The sequence below is a fragment of the Piliocolobus tephrosceles genome, chromosome 14, assembly GCF_002776525.5.
Source record: "Piliocolobus tephrosceles isolate RC106 chromosome 14, ASM277652v3, whole genome shotgun sequence".
NCBI classification, from domain to species: Eukaryota; Metazoa; Chordata; class Mammalia; order Primates; family Cercopithecidae; genus Piliocolobus; species Piliocolobus tephrosceles.
Window position 1 is genome coordinate 69,319,595 of NC_045447.1, and position 16,075 is coordinate 69,335,669.

Sequence of the window (16,075 nt, forward strand, 5' to 3'; positions counted from 1 at the left end):
ATTCTTCTGGTACACCAAGGCGAGAACCCCAGGATACAGAAAACCCTCTGTCCTTGTGATAAATCAGGGGTCTAATTGAGCTCTAACTAACACAAGCCACCTATGGACAGCTAAACTAAAAGAGCAGCCTGTAACACATGCCCACCAGGGCTTCAGCTATAAACATCCACCCCTTAGACACTGCAATGGGGTCAGAGCCCCACAGCCTGCCCATCTGTATGCTCCCCTAGAGGTTTGAGCAGCAGGGCACTGAAGAGGCAAGCCACACCCCCATTGCACACCCTGCTAGGAGGACAAGGGAATTTTCCCATTTCAAAAAGATATCTCAAAAGGCCAACCTTAGGTTCTACAACAGTGATGTTATCTGCAGAAGTAATTGGGAAAGTTGCATGTCTTGTGACCTTCAGAATAAATGGCTGGCAATCATTTATGTCTATACTTTGAAGAATTCAGCCTTCTCTCTTCACCCTAGCCTGGTGATCTCTCAGTAGCTTTACAAAGGCAATTGAATTTGGGTGAAGTGCTATTAACATTCAAAGGATAAACTAAATATCTACTGAAGTTAACTATGCGTAGGAATAATTAAGACAGCTTGAAGGCTAAAAGTAAGAGAGGTGTTGGCTAGATCAGCTCTCACCAAATGCCGTCATTTTCTTACTGATAGAATTTTTGCAAAGGCAGTTTCAATTGCTTACACCGCATTCCTTCATGTGGGTGCCTGGATTTGTGAGTATTCCGACTTAGTTGATTGCTATGAGACTTCAACTATGAAAAATTCAAGAAAAATTGTGATTTTTGCATTTATGTAGTAGGTTTGTAGGAAAGATACCATCCAGTTTTCTGCATCTTATCTAAAGCTTATGCTAAAGTTATTTTTAGCTTTTTGTGTGTGTGTGTGGGAATGAAGGTTAAGAATGGTGTTAAAAAACAGGCAGCAACAATTGTAAAAGCACCTAATAGGCTTACCTTTTGTCTTGAATTACTTTGCAAAGGCTGCCATAACAAAATACTGAAGCAGGCTATTTCCCTGACCCCCTTCACAGGCAGGAACTGGAGTGCACGGGCACCGACATGGGCGAACTCCACTCACTTGCTGCTCCATCCCTTGTGGGAGGCAGAGCACAGGTGAGTGCATGCAAGAGCCAGGGCAAGTGAAATAGAAAGCCCCTAAGAGAAAATTTCTAAACATACATGCATGTGACCACCCCCCGGGCTTACCCAAACAACTTATCTTATCTGGAAAACTCCTAGCTGTTTGAGGTTACAACATACATGCATGTGACCACTCCCGGGGCTTACACAAACAACTTATCTTGAAAACCCCCAGCCGTTTGAGGTTGTGAAAAAGGAATGTTCAACTTTAAATGTTAACCAATAATAAGCTTATAACTACTGTTTTTCTGTAACTTGTTTGTACCTCACTATAAAAGAAACCCCAAAACAGCAGCCGGGGCCTCTCTCTTGACCTGCCATTGTATCAAGCGGAGAGGTCCGAGTTCGAACTCGTAATAAAGCGGCCCGGATAATTGGTTTTGACTCTGGACTCTGGTGGTCACTTATTGGGGTCTCGCGACTTCGGGCATAACACAAGCACTTTTGGGTGCTGGCAAGAGTAAATTCTGTACCAGCCCTGTGGCAGTGTCTAGGGCAGGATGGCCATGACCCCTGAAGCCCCAGAGGAAGTGTTACAGTGCCGTTTTAGCTTTGCCATCTGCAGTTGGCTTAAGTGTTAATAGCTCAGTAAAGAGTCAGTGTGACAGCATTTAAACCCACACTTGTGGCACCCGAGTACTTGTCTGGTGACCAGGAGGAATGATGTTGCATGAATGAATAGAAGATAGTAAATGTGGAGGATTTTATTGCCAGTGATAGTGGCTGTCAGTGGGAAGGGGAGCTGAAAAGAGATGGAGCAGGAAGGTAATCTTGCAGGGATGACTGCACTCCTCTCCAAAGCTATGCTGTCAAGCTGTCCCTCTGAAGTCAAGCCACTTCTCTCTCACATCTAACCCTAGCCTCTGATGTTCAGCTGCCTCTCTTCTCTCTGCTGGTTAAGCCTGAGGTTTCTAATGGGCACAGGAGCAGGGGTGGGGTGGGCATGGGTGGTTTTAGAAAAGGCAATCGTCAAGCAGGAAAAGAGGGATGTAAGTTCTCACTTTGGTCTTCATCAAGGACCTGGGTTCTTCTGCCTAGAATTTTCCCGCCTCCTCTTCCTGTCTATACAACAGACTGGGTAGCTTAAAAAATATAAATTTATATTCTCACAGCTCTGGAAGCTTGAATTTCAAGATCAAGTTGTTGGCAAATGTGGTTTCTTCTGTGGCCTCTCTCCTTGATTTGCTGCCTTCTTATTGTGTGACCTCCTAACATGGTCTTCCTTTGGTTTGTGTGTCAGGGCACTACTCTTCTTTTCTTTCTTTCTTTTTTTTAGACGGAGTTTTGCTCTTGTTGCCCAGGCTGAAGTGCAATGGCATGACCTCAGCTCACTAAAACGTCTGCCTCCCAGGTTCAAGGGATTTGCCCACCTCAGCCTCCCAAGCAACTGGGATCACAGGCGCCTGCCACCACGTCTGGCCAATTTTTTGTATTTTTAGTAGAGACGGAGTTTCACAATTTTGGTCAGGCTGGTCTCAAACTCCTGACCTCAGGGGATCCACCTGCCTGGGCCTACCAACTCTCTTTTCTTATAAGGACCACAGTCATAATTGAATTAGGGCCCACTCATTTCAACTTATTTTACCTCAATTACCTCTAAAGGACCCATTCCCAAATACAGTCACATTCTAAGGTAGGGTCAGGTAACACTTCAACATATGGATTTTATGGGGACGCAGTTCAGGCTTAAAACATGAGTTTAATGTGACTCTAATCCCAGCTACTTGGGAGACTGGGGTTGAAGGATCACTTAAGCATGATATTTGAGGTCAGCCTGGGAAACAGAGAGAGACCCCATCTCAAAAGAAAAGAAAAATATGTATATATATCAGTTTTCCAACTAAGCCCTAATTTTTGTTTTGTATTATAAACTAAAAATAAAATTCTAAGGCTCCCCAACCATCTGAATGGACTTTCTCCTCAGCCAGGGTGCTCTTAAAATTTAACTGGAAAGACTGGTTCAGGTTATGATGGAAAGTGGGTGTCCGACATGTTTCATTCTACCTCTCAGGCATTAACATCAACACAAATCTTAAGTCTGATGAGAAACATTTACAATCTATTCTCTCTGAAGCCTGAAACTTGAAGGCTTCATCTGCATGATAGAACTTGGGTTTCCACTACCTCTTATGGCAACCCAAACATTTCCTTTCTATTGATCCCAGGTCTTTAGATAAACTCAACCAATTGTCAACCAAAAAATTTTAAAATTTACCTACAACCTGGAAGCCACCCCACCCCACCCCCAAACACCCCTCCTCATCCTTTTCAAGTTGTCCCACCTTTGTGGACCTTACCAATGTATTTCTTAAATGTATTTGATTGAAGTCTCACGTCTCCCTAAACATATAAGACCAAGCTGCACCTCAGTCACCTTGGGCACATGTTCTCAAGATCTCATGAGGGCTGTGTCACGGGCCACAGTCACTCATATTTGATGCAGAATAAATCTCTTCAAATATTTTACAGTGTTTGACTCTTTTTGCCAACAGTATATTTATGTAAACCGCTTTTTAAATGTTTTAATTTAAAAGAAAGAAGTCTACTTTGGGATGTTTAAAGAGTTAGTTCTCATATACAAACACAAAACCAGAAGAATACCAACCAAATAAAGCTAAATTTGAAATAAATATTAGGGTTGAAAGCCTATTATACAATTAGCTACAGCTACTAGTCCAATGTGTATATGTAATCACTTCTGAGCTCAACAAAACAATATTTTAACTCCATAAATCTAGCTGTTGCCTTTATATTATAAGGTGAGATCCCTTAAGATTAAAAAAATTTTTTATCCATTTTCAAGGTGATAAATTGTCCCTAGTATCCCTTAAGATCAGAATTTTTTAGCCATATTTAAGATGATAAAATTTTCTAGTCAGCATTTTTAACTGTGGAGAATGTATATGTTATAAAAATAATTTCTGTAGTCCAGCAGAATCATATAAATTAGAATTATAAAAACCCAAAGCCTCAGAGGTAATTTAGATCTGCCACTGATAGTTTCTTTCTTATATTACTGTCAACAGCATTTGCTCTAATTTAAAATGTAATAAAGATGTTTCCCACAAAGTAGCTTAAAATATTTGTTGATTGGCAGTACAATTATCTCAAAGTATTTTATTACTTATTTGTCTTTTATCTGTATCAGTTGTTAGTTTATATGATGTATATGTATACACACACACACAATACTTTCACTTAGTTGTCTCAATTCTGTGATACATAAACGTGTATGCTCTTTTTTTTTTTTTTTTCTGAATCATCAGAGGTATAAGGGATGAGAAAACATTCCCATATACTATTCCAATCCTTAATGCCAAAATGAAATTGACCACAGTTTAAAGCTTCTTCATGTTCATATTAAATCAGTCTTCCAGCATTGTACTTCAAACTTATGTCAGTCTTGTACGCTCTCTCCTTCATACATTTTTAGTATTCTTTCAAGGCTTAGCCAATGACAGCTACTTAAATTTTATACCCAAAGCAAAAGTTTCAGGAAATTTCCCCAGTCCTTTAATTTCTTAAATTCAGATACTCTGTTATTCATAGCACCACTCTTAATAATGAAGGAAGAACAAAATGGAAATTGTATGTCAAAAGTAATTGGTTAAATTATATCCAATTCCAAAAGATTCCTTTCTCTCTGTAAAAGTAAACTTAAACCTTATCTTTGTGTGTTCTGCGCAGTTAATTTGTTTCTGTTCTACCAACCACTTAAGTCAAAGACTTAGTCACTTGTAACTTTTTCCAACAGGTAACAAATATTTTGTTTCCTTGGCAATAGTAGTTCAAGATGATGCACACAAGTAAACCAAGTAGAAATCAGTTGTATTGGCTTGTAATAGCTGATATTTACATGCATTATAAAGTACTGATTGCAATTGCATCGAAATACCATACTACACATAATATTGTACTAAGTGTTAAGGAACAAAAAGGATGACAAATCCTCAAAATTGCTTACACAAAATGTGAACATCAGAAGCCTTATATTTTCCCAAAAAACATAGAGGTTTATGCTTGTTGATTCTGATATGAAGTGATCTTCTAGGAAGTCAAGTATACATATTCCTATATTAATCTGGAAGTCAGCAAAATGTGTTTATTGTAGTAAACAAGATAAATATTAGAATACATATTAATATCTACTTAAAACAGATTACAACTATCTATAACTACAGCTTTCACAAGCAAACAATAGAGGAAAAATAAAGATCACAGATATGGCAATAACATACAAAAATAACAGAAGCAGCTCTATTTCAAGAAAATTCCTTTGGAATAAAAACATAACAAAACCTAAACAGCCATCTTTTTTATGGCGTAGACCTACAGGTTTGCTGACAGACACTGAAAGCTCCTTACTCTGTAATTATCTTGCCCTCAAAAGTAATTAGGTAAGCAATGACCCAGATATAATTGTTTCCCTTTGTTTTTCTTCATATGACTCTAATATGTGTTCCTGTCCTCCAGGGGCATTCTCACAGACTCACTGGTTTTGGAGAACACACACACCCCTGAAATATTTAAATAACAACAGAAAGCAATTTATGGATCTGAGCCTGCATTAAAGGTTTGAAGAAAATCACTTCTGAATTCAGTGTGTTGGTGATAAGAATGGCAAATTATGGCTGTTTGTGATGGTCAATATTAGGTGTCAATTTGATTGGATTGAAGTATGCCTACACAGCTAGTATAGTAAGTTTCTGGGTGTGTTTGTGAGGGTGTTGCCAGAGGAGGTTAGGTTTGAGTCAGTGAACTCAAAGAAGAAGACCTACCCTCAATGTGGATGGGCACCATCTGACTGGCTGCCAGAGTGGCTAGAACAAAGCAGGTGGAAGAAGTGACATAAGGTGACTTTTTGAGTCTTCTGGCTTTCATCTTCCCCTGTACTGGATACTTCCATTCATTCCTCCTGCCCTTGGACATCAGACTCCAGTGTCTTTCAGCCTTTGGACTCTTGGACTTACACCAGTGATTTGCTGGGGGCTCTCTGGCCTTTGGCCACAGACTGAAGGCTGCACTGTCAGCTTTTCTGCTTTTGAGGCTTTGGGACTCCGACTGAGCCACTACTGATTTCTTTCTTCCTCAGCTTGCAGACAGACCAGCATGGGACTTTGCTTTGTGGTCATGTGAGCCAATTCTCCTTGCTAAACTTCCTTTCATATATACATACATCCTATTAGTTCTATCTCTGGAGAACCCTAAATAATACACTGTTAAAACTGCAGTTAAAGCCTCTGCATTCCTTAAAGTTCCCGCATTTACTCAGGACTTCAGAATTACTTCTGTAATTGGTGGAAATGGAAATAGAAACCAGGTCTATAGGAGAAAGTTCTGACAGGGAGATCTGGATTTGAGGACAGGAAACCATTGTCAGAGAAAGACCATGTGGCCAGGACCCCAGCTCAACACCAATCATCTGTGTGAGCCTGGACAAGGAACTTAATCTCTCTGGATCTCAGAATTTCCTTGTGTAAACTGGAAGATTTAATTAAACTAGCATTCATCCTGTTATATTTACAGGTCTTTAGGAGCCATTGAGGTGTCAGATGAAGGACACAAATGCTGACCTCACATCCCCTGACATCACCAACACCAATAAAAAAATTCCATTTTGATTTGTTATGTGTATTGGGGATGAAAATAGAATTATGTTTGAAAATGTTATATTATAAATAGATTGAGAACCATTGGCTTAGCTTCTCCCTTCTAGCTACGACATTTTACTGAAATGTCACTGAAGAAGCTCATTGATTATGTCAAGATTGTGTTCTTCACACCACTAGAATGTTGTGGAGACTGACTGCAGATCCACATTGACAGCATGTTCTTTCACTAATAAAGACCAAGTCATACCCTCATCCATGTCCTCAAACAGCACTCATGACCATAAGAGAGCTGAGCCTGAGGAGGTAAATCCGTGCAGATGAAACATTTGTTGAGAGGAAAAACATGTGCTGAGACTACAGATGTGTGCCACAATGCCCAGCTAATTTTTTTTAATTTTTTGTAGAGGCAGGTTTTCACCATGTTGTTCAGGCTAGTTTCAAACACCTGGACTCAAGCGATCCTCCCACCTTGGCTTCTCAAAGTTTGGAATTACAGGCATGAGCCACTGCACCCAGCCTCATCCCTTCTTGAGATACTGCCTCTGGAGTGTAAAACTGACTGCTGTTGGCCCTCTTTTTATCACCGATGTCAACACAATCATTTGCAAACCAGCTAATACTTTCTTGATGAGTTGCTCAAGAATAACTTCTCAATGGATTAAACATGTTTTAAGCCATAAATTAATGTAGACTTGCACTATGTTAAAACTTCTATTTTATTAATTAATTATTTTATTATTTGGCAGAAGATTCCTTGATGCTAGGTAAAATGATTATGCAATCACCTGTACCTGGTATAACATGAAATTTCTTCTCTGCAATACTGAGTGGATAAATGTCACTTTATGTTTCTCAAGTTTCAGGAAGGTTTCTTGTTAACACACTATGGTGGAAACAGAATGGACTGTGTAGCTAACAAGATCTGGCTTCATACTCTAATTTTTATTTTGCTAACTGTGTACTTTGGGAAGTTACTTAATGATGACCTACAGTGTCCTTATCTGTAAAATGGTGATTTCATGTTGTTTTACAAGATGGGGCAAGCACTCATTTCCTAGTAAGATGCTGGTAATGTAGCAGGAATTAACAAATTAAAATTCTTCCCATTTCTTCTCCTGTCAGCTCATTTGTTAATTTTGAGTACAAGAGGTCACGTTTGTGCCTCCAATTTTCTCCAATATATTTGGCCAAGGTGCACTCCAGCGATTGTATACCCCAGCAGCCAACATGGACTCTGTTCAAATTTCTGTGGTTGGCACAAATAGTGCACCTTTGTGGAACTCTTACTACAGTGACTTTTAATAGCTCTCAAGTAAATATATAGCTTTATAATATATGGTTTTTACTCTGAAAATGTTTTAGAGGTTTCTGTTGTTGCTATTGTTGTTTTTAATGTCATTTTGCTTTTATTGGACTGTTTAATACTTATGATTATCTGTAGTAGTCTTCTTCGTAGGCTGCTATTTCATGCTTCCCTAACTCCACTGAAAACCCTTCTACTATATTAGGCGTACCTGAAACCTGGCCTCATGTTTTCTAAGTGAGCTTAACGTTGTCTATCCATTCATTTTTTCAACAAGTATTTGTAGAGTACTTCCTACCTGCCAGGGACAGTTCTAGGCACTGGAAAACAGTGCTGAAGAAGGAAGAGAAAACCTCTTTTATCAAAGAGGAGATACTGAGTCTAAACAAATAAGTACATAATGCAATAAGGGATCATATGCAGATAAGGATTGCTACAGGTGCCAGATATAATTAGGAAAAGGCTCCTTGAGACTGTGACACTTTAACTGAATCCTGAAGGATGAGAAAGAACTCAGCAAAGACCTAGAAGAAGATTGTTCAGTAGGATGAATATAAAGTTTTAAAACAGTTTGTAGCTATGTCATTAGCTTCATGGGTAGACCTACTGCCTTTCAAATATTTAGTCTATTTGTATGTGATTTTTACATTTTTCTTACAAAAGAATATATGAGCAAGGCTGTCAGTTTTAATTTTAAGGGATATATTTTGTGTGGTTCAATGCTAAATATTTTATCTAAATATAGATTTATTTTTGTATATTCTTAATATCATGTTTTGGAAAGCCATTAACAAATTGATAACAGCTTACTTGTTGCAGGTCTGTTGTCTTTTACTTTAAAGAAATCCTTATATACTCAAATATAAAATCTGTATTAATTTGAGTAAATTATTTTCCCAAGAAAAATATAAATTTTTGTTTATTTCTCTGCAGTCATAAATAGAATCATTTTTCAGAATTATTGTTACAACTTTTCAACAGTATATCCATCCATATGGTATTAGAAAAAAATTAAATATAATAAGCCTAGTGGTTTATAGTTTGTTGATAGGATTGATTTTTTCTGAAGATCAAGACATCTAAAATCAAGTAGGCTTTCCTGGAACTGAAAATTATGTTTCTGAGCCTATGCTTTATCCTCACAGTTGACAAGACATTTAGATGTTTATTAATTTAATGAATGCTGACATATTTAGTAACTGAGTAGTAAGCAAGTAACACAATCCAGGATAGTTTAAATTTCCTTAGATTTGTGCATAACCTGAATGAAGAAGGTCGCATGCTTTCTCCCAGCGCTTCTAAAAAGGCTCACAGACCTGCTGATCTTTTTGATTTTAGTATGATGAGACTTGTGTCAGACTTCTGATCTACAGAACTGTTAGATAATATATTCATGCTGTCTTAAGCTGCTAAATTTGTAGTGTTTTCTTATGGCAGCAATAAAAAATAACTGATTCAATTATGATAAAAATTGCTTTCACTTCACCATCCCCTGGGGTGTGTCTCTTGAATCTCCAGAAATCCAATAGTTCATACAGTAAGTAGTGTTGTCCTCCATCTATAAATATAAAGTCACAGTGGAATTACTTGAAGTACTTGATTATTTCTTATGCTCCTGCCAAGTTTTCTAACTTTGGCCTTTTTGACAGTGACATCTTTCTATGTAACAACAGAGCACTTTTATTATTTAAATCTATTAAATTATTTCCATCTTGTCACTTCAAATAAAAATAAAGCCATATAAACAAAAGTGTTTCAAACGGAAAAACTTGCTTTCCCATTGGACTCTATAAGAAAGCTAAGGAAACTTTTATCAATTTATCCTCTTATTGGTTGGGCCTGGAAAACCTATTGGGGTTTGAATACCCCATTTGGGGTATTGGTTGGTTTGCAAAACCCAAACGGACCACCATTCCTGAAAACTTTCAAGAGTTTCAAACCACCCATGATTCCCATCAGAAACTAAGGGAAAAGGAAAACTGCTAGGAACCATTCCTCAAATTTATCTCATCAAAGATATTTGGTCATGTATTTGAAATGGCAAATAACAAAGGGATGAAAAGGTGGCTAACATTCATTATTAATTGGAGACAACATGAAAAGAATATTCAGGGCTGAAACTGCCTTAACAAGATTCTGCTGTGGTCACAAGTTATGCAAATAGTCTCAGGCCAAAGCGCTTAAATAATCTTAACTAGCAAAATGCAAACATGTCTAAGTAACAAACATTAGCCCAAATATATGAAGATAATATTTTCCAAAAAATTTAAAAGCACACTATCCAAACTTGTTAACATTACAATGGATGCAGCACACCAACATGGCACATGTATACATATGTAACAAACCTGCACGTTGTGCACATGTACCCTAGAACTTAAAGTATAAAAGAGAAAAAGAAACAGCTAGAAAAAAACATAAGAAATTTTATCTATGGCAACCCCAAAATATCAGGTTTTCATTAATTAGGACACTTGCCAAAATTTTAATGAAAACATTTGCCAGGACAACAAGAGGAGCATGACAGCCCGAGCCTCCTCCTCATCATGAAATTATTAACTCTGCTCTGGGAAGGTAAATAACCAATGCCCTCAACTATCACTAAACTCACAAGGGGAAAAAAATCTATTCATTGAAGGGCACTCCAACGTGTTTGTCATTACCAGGGCAGCACAATTTACCATTAACACTGCTTTGTTTTATTTCCCTACTTTCTTGGAATCATTACATTTAACTAGTTGTGAGTTTTTATAATTTACCTCATGATTTACCTCTATCTCAAACTGTTAATATTTCTATGGGATCTTTTAAAGTTCCGCATGAATTCCTTCTCAGCTCTACTACCCCAGTACATTTGTTAGGATGCAATCTTATCATGAATTGGGGTATAAATTTTTGTTGTGTCCTGGGAGAACTCCTTCTTCAGGTCCCCAACTATGTCCTCTCATGTCTATATCCTCTAGCAGCTTTGTCCATCCTCACTAAGTTCCTTTGCCCCCTTCAGTCTAACACCTATTTAACTAATGATTTAAATCAACTATTAGACAGAACTTCTTCTCTTTTATGGGCAAAATACTCTACCAATGTTAGATGCATTTGAGCTGCAGAAATGCTTAAGGTAGAAATAAATTCTCCCATGCCCTTCTGTAGGATTTCCCAAGATCATTTAAATCCAGCAGGACTCGAGAAACTCTGCCTGATAATCCATGTTATTTGACCAAAAACTTCTTGTCTTCATTTCTAGTCATGCAGTACTTAAAATTTTTGGTCATTATGTTTCTAGTCACATAATAATCACAATTTTTGGACATTGAGATCTGAGACATATCAATAAAATGATCAAATCTGAATTTTTTTCCCTTGGTTCTTAATACTATCCTGTCTCCTATCACTTCCAATACCCAATTTTTTATGGCCATTGATTTGCATTTTGCCATATTTGGTATCTCCTTTTATAAGAAATCCCAACACTTGTTTTCCTGCACCTGGGAAAACCAACAGTGTACCTGGACTGCTATACCCTAAGGATCTGCTGAGGCACCAACATATTTTTTGGATCCCCTAAATGTCAATTTGGAAAACAAAATTCCCTGGAGACTACCTTAATCCAATATGTAGATGATCTCCTTCTATGTTCTGACAGTTACGACAATTGCCTTTTAAGCACTGAATACATCCCTAAGACATTAGCAAGAAAGGGGCACAAGAGGGCTAGAGACAAAATTCAAATATGCTCACAATATATGTAATAGATGAGTCATAATATTTTAGCCACAGATAAAACTATTGCTAGACTAGGCTCTACTATTCAACATTTTTCTCTCCCTGAAACCAAACAACTGAGAGAATTTTGGGGTCTTGTGGGATATTGTAAAAATGTGGATTCTTAATTTCTCTATGTATGCCTCACTTTCACCTTCTATGCCATACTAGAGAATCATCTGCAGATCTGGTACTCTAGGAACACCTATCCAAAGACGCTTTCCATGATCTTAAGGGATTTCTACTTTCTACACTTGGACTTTACAATCACTCCTTGCTTTTGTCCTTATTTGTGCATTACAAGAGGGTCATGGCCCTGGAGTGTTATGCCAGAGGCATAATGGGCACCAGAGACCTTTGGGATAATACACTTTAGCCTTAGACCCAGTAGCTAAGGCATATACCCCTTGCCTTCAAGCTGTATGGCTGTGACCACCAAATATTTCTAAGTTATCTCAGATTTAGTATTAGATCATCTGCTTGACATATGTGCTTTTTCATCTATGCAGACCCTCTTCCTTAATAAAAACACACCACATTTTCCTAAGTCCCAACTTATCCCTTGTGAATTTGCTATTCTTACCCCCTCATATCGTAATACTTTTCTGTCAAAACCTTAACCTTGCCACCTTGCTTCCTTTGCCCACTGATGAGACATCCCATGATTGTATTGTTAACAGTAGATAATTATCTTGTCCTAGGCTAGATTTATCAAAAACACTCTCCTCCAAGTTGAATTCACTCTTTATGTTGATGGTTCCTGTCTCCAGTGGGAGGATAGGACCTTCCATCCTCAATATGCCATCGCTGATCAAAATAAACCTCTAGAACATCAAGTCTTGCCAGGTGACTGAGTTAATCTCTCTTACTGGAGTTGGCAAAAGAATGAAGAGAATGAAGGTTAGCATATATACTAATAAGTGTTATGTTTTGGGTGCAATCCATAATTTGAGGATGTTATAGAAACAGAGAGAATTAATGATGGCTATTGGTACTCCAGTCAAAATATTTTCCACAAATAGCATAACTTCTAGAGGCACTGTTGTATCCCCAGAACACTGCTATAATCAAAACTGAAGGACATCATACAGAAAAAGCTCAGATGGGGCACAGGGAAATAAAGTAGCTCAAAAATACAATAAATTAATGGTCGCTTCCCCAACCACCCAAGAAATCCAAGCAATTTCCAAGCTATGCCTCAGTGTCTCACTCTATGGCCCTGGAATGCTGATGGGACTATTTATTCTTCCTTGAAAGACATAATTTCTTTAACATGACTTCCAAGTAAATAATAAAAAGAGAATTCACATGGACCAAATAACAAGTTCAGACTTTGAAAGACTGAAAGGTAAAAAGTCAGGTGTATAATCACCACAAGAACTTTATAAACCTCAAGACAGCTGCTTGATATTCCCAAGTCTATCTCTCAGGCCATCGTGTGTGATTTAGAAAACGTGATTCATCCAGGAGAGAACAAAGCACAAAATATATTAAACAAATATAATTTGGACACTTTAGATTTTATTTGGACCAAGGAATTATTAATTTCCTCATCTACCCTGGAAAAAGTAAAGGTGAGGCAAGGCAGGGAAACAGCACATGTAAGATCCTTCCTTGACTGACAAATGCTAAAAACACAATGCTACCGATATGTACTCAAGCTAATCTGTGTGTTTTCTAGATGATTAGAGACTTTCCCCTGACTAAATGCTTCAGCAACGTCAGTTGCCAAAAATTCCCTAGACAAATCTTCCCTACTTGGGGTACCTTCTCTACCATCTCTAGTGACAGAGATGTAATCACATTTCATTGGTAAAATTATACAGAACATTGAAAAGTAACATAAATTAATCAAAGACTTCACTGCTTTTACCATCTTTACCATGCTCAGCCATCTATCTGACATCATTGCCATAACTAAGAAGGTTTGCACGGTAGAAGAAAAAAATTCATGGCATCACTGCCATGACACTGACACCACTGAGAAAAGACGATGGGCCCTGAGACTTTTGCTGATGGATCCCTGAAGGTCTTCAAAACTTGGCTTATAGACTGACCAAATTTTAACCTTTGTCATTCTGTTTATCTTAATAGATCTCCCTCTCATTAAAAATCTCATAGGTTGCACTGTACAGAAATTAGCAACTGTCACCAAGTCCTAACAGATGGGTCAGCTGATTAAAAAAGAACAAAAGGCAACCACACAAGAAATTGACTTCAAATGTTCAAAGGAAAGAAAATTGCCTCTTTGTTTATTCGTTTGTTTGTTTGTTTGTTTTTGTTGTTGTTTTTGAACAAGAGGAGAGACTGACAAAGATTCTCTCCTTGACCAAGCTTTAGTCAGGTCCCTCTAAGCTATTTTTTAAGTAGGCTCCATTTTGGGGGAAGTTGTTATAAGTCCAATTTTCACAAGAATCCTGCTGAATTTGTATAGTCAATATTCCACCCTCAATATCTGATCACCCTTGAAATGGAATAGAATCTCAGTCCCACCCTAGGCATCTGATTACCCATGCTTGCCTTCAGCAAGAATCCTTTCAAGTTGCTTTGGCACTGAATATTTTTTGAGTCTTTACAAATAGACATTATTGTATGAATACCATATAAAAGTGCTATGCAAGGTCAGAAGAAACTGAAGTTATTCATATCCTAATGATTTTTATGTTTTGCTATAGGAAATTTATGATACAGTAAAACCCTAAGTAAAATATATAATTCAGATAATGGTTCCTTGATAATTTAAGTTCTGATTCTCATCTTTGTTCCATAATGTAATCATTGTTATGTCAGTTGAAGTTCTTCCCTTAAATTTGACCTATAAAAGAACAGGGAAAACATTGTTTGCCTTTTATCTGGGTTCTAAATGTTTTATTATTTTTTACTTACATTTTAAAAATTAATGTTATTACAGAAAATTAGATATAACCATGAGACATTCTGAACTAATAAAAAATAATAATAACAATGTGATCATACTTAAAAGAATTTAAAGTATTGTAACTCAGATTCACCTTCGAAAACTCATGTTCTGGGTGGCTGGCAAGATGGCCAAATACGAACAGCTCTGTTCTGCAGCTCCTAGTGAGATCAACACAGAAGGCAGGTGATCTCTGCATTTCCAACTGAGGTGCCCAGCTCATCTCATTGGAACTGGCTAGACAGTATAGACAGTAGGTGTAGCCCACAGAGGGCAAGCCGAAGCAGAGTGGGGCATTGCCTCACCCGGGAAATGCAAGGGGTTGGGAAATCCCCTCCCCTAGACAAGGGAAGCCATGAGGGACTGTGCCATGAGGAACTGTGCATTCCATCCCAGATACTACATTTTTCCCATGGTCTTCACAACCCACAAACCAGGGGACTCCCTTGGGTGCCTACACCACCAGAGTCCTGGGTTTCAACACAAAACTGGTTGGCTATTTGGGCAGCCACTGAGCTAGCTGCAGGAGTCATTTTTCATAACCCAGTGGTGCCTGGAATGCCAGCGAGACAGAACAGTGCACTCCCCTGGAAAGGGGACTGAAGCAGGGAGCCAAGTGGTCTAGCTCAGTGAATTCCCCCTGTCCCCCTGCCTGCCACAGAGCCCAGGAAGCTAAGATCTACTGGCTTGAAATTCTCACTGTAAAGCACAGCAGTCTGAAGTTGACCTGGGATGCTCGAGCTTGGTGGGGCGAGGGGCATCCACCATTACTGAGGCTTGACTAGGCAGTTTTCCCCTCACAATGTGAAGAAAGCCACCAGGAAGTTCAAACCTGACGGACCCCACCGCAGTTCAGCAAAGCCTCTGTAACCAAACTGCCTGCTAGATTCCTCCTCTCTGGGCAGGGCATCTCTGAAAGAAAGGCAGCAGCCCCAGTCAGGGGCTTATAGATAAAACTCCCGTCTCCCCAGGACAGAGCACATCGGGGAAGGAGTGGCTGTGGGCACAGCTTCAACAGACTTAAACGTTCCTGCTTGCCGGCTCTGAAGAGAGCAGCAGATCTCCCAGCACAGCACTTGAGCCCTGGTAAGGGACAGACTGACTCCTCAAGTGGGTCCCTGACCCCTGTGCTTCCTGACTGGGAGACACCTCCCTGCAGGGGTCAACAAACACCTCATACAAGAGAGCTCTGGATGGCATCTGACAGGTGCCCCTCTGGGATAAAGGTTCCAGAAAAAAGAACAGGCAGCAATCTTTGCTGTTCTGCAGCCTCCGCTGGTGATACCCAGGCAAACAGGGTCTGGAGTGGACCTCCAGCAAACTCCAGAA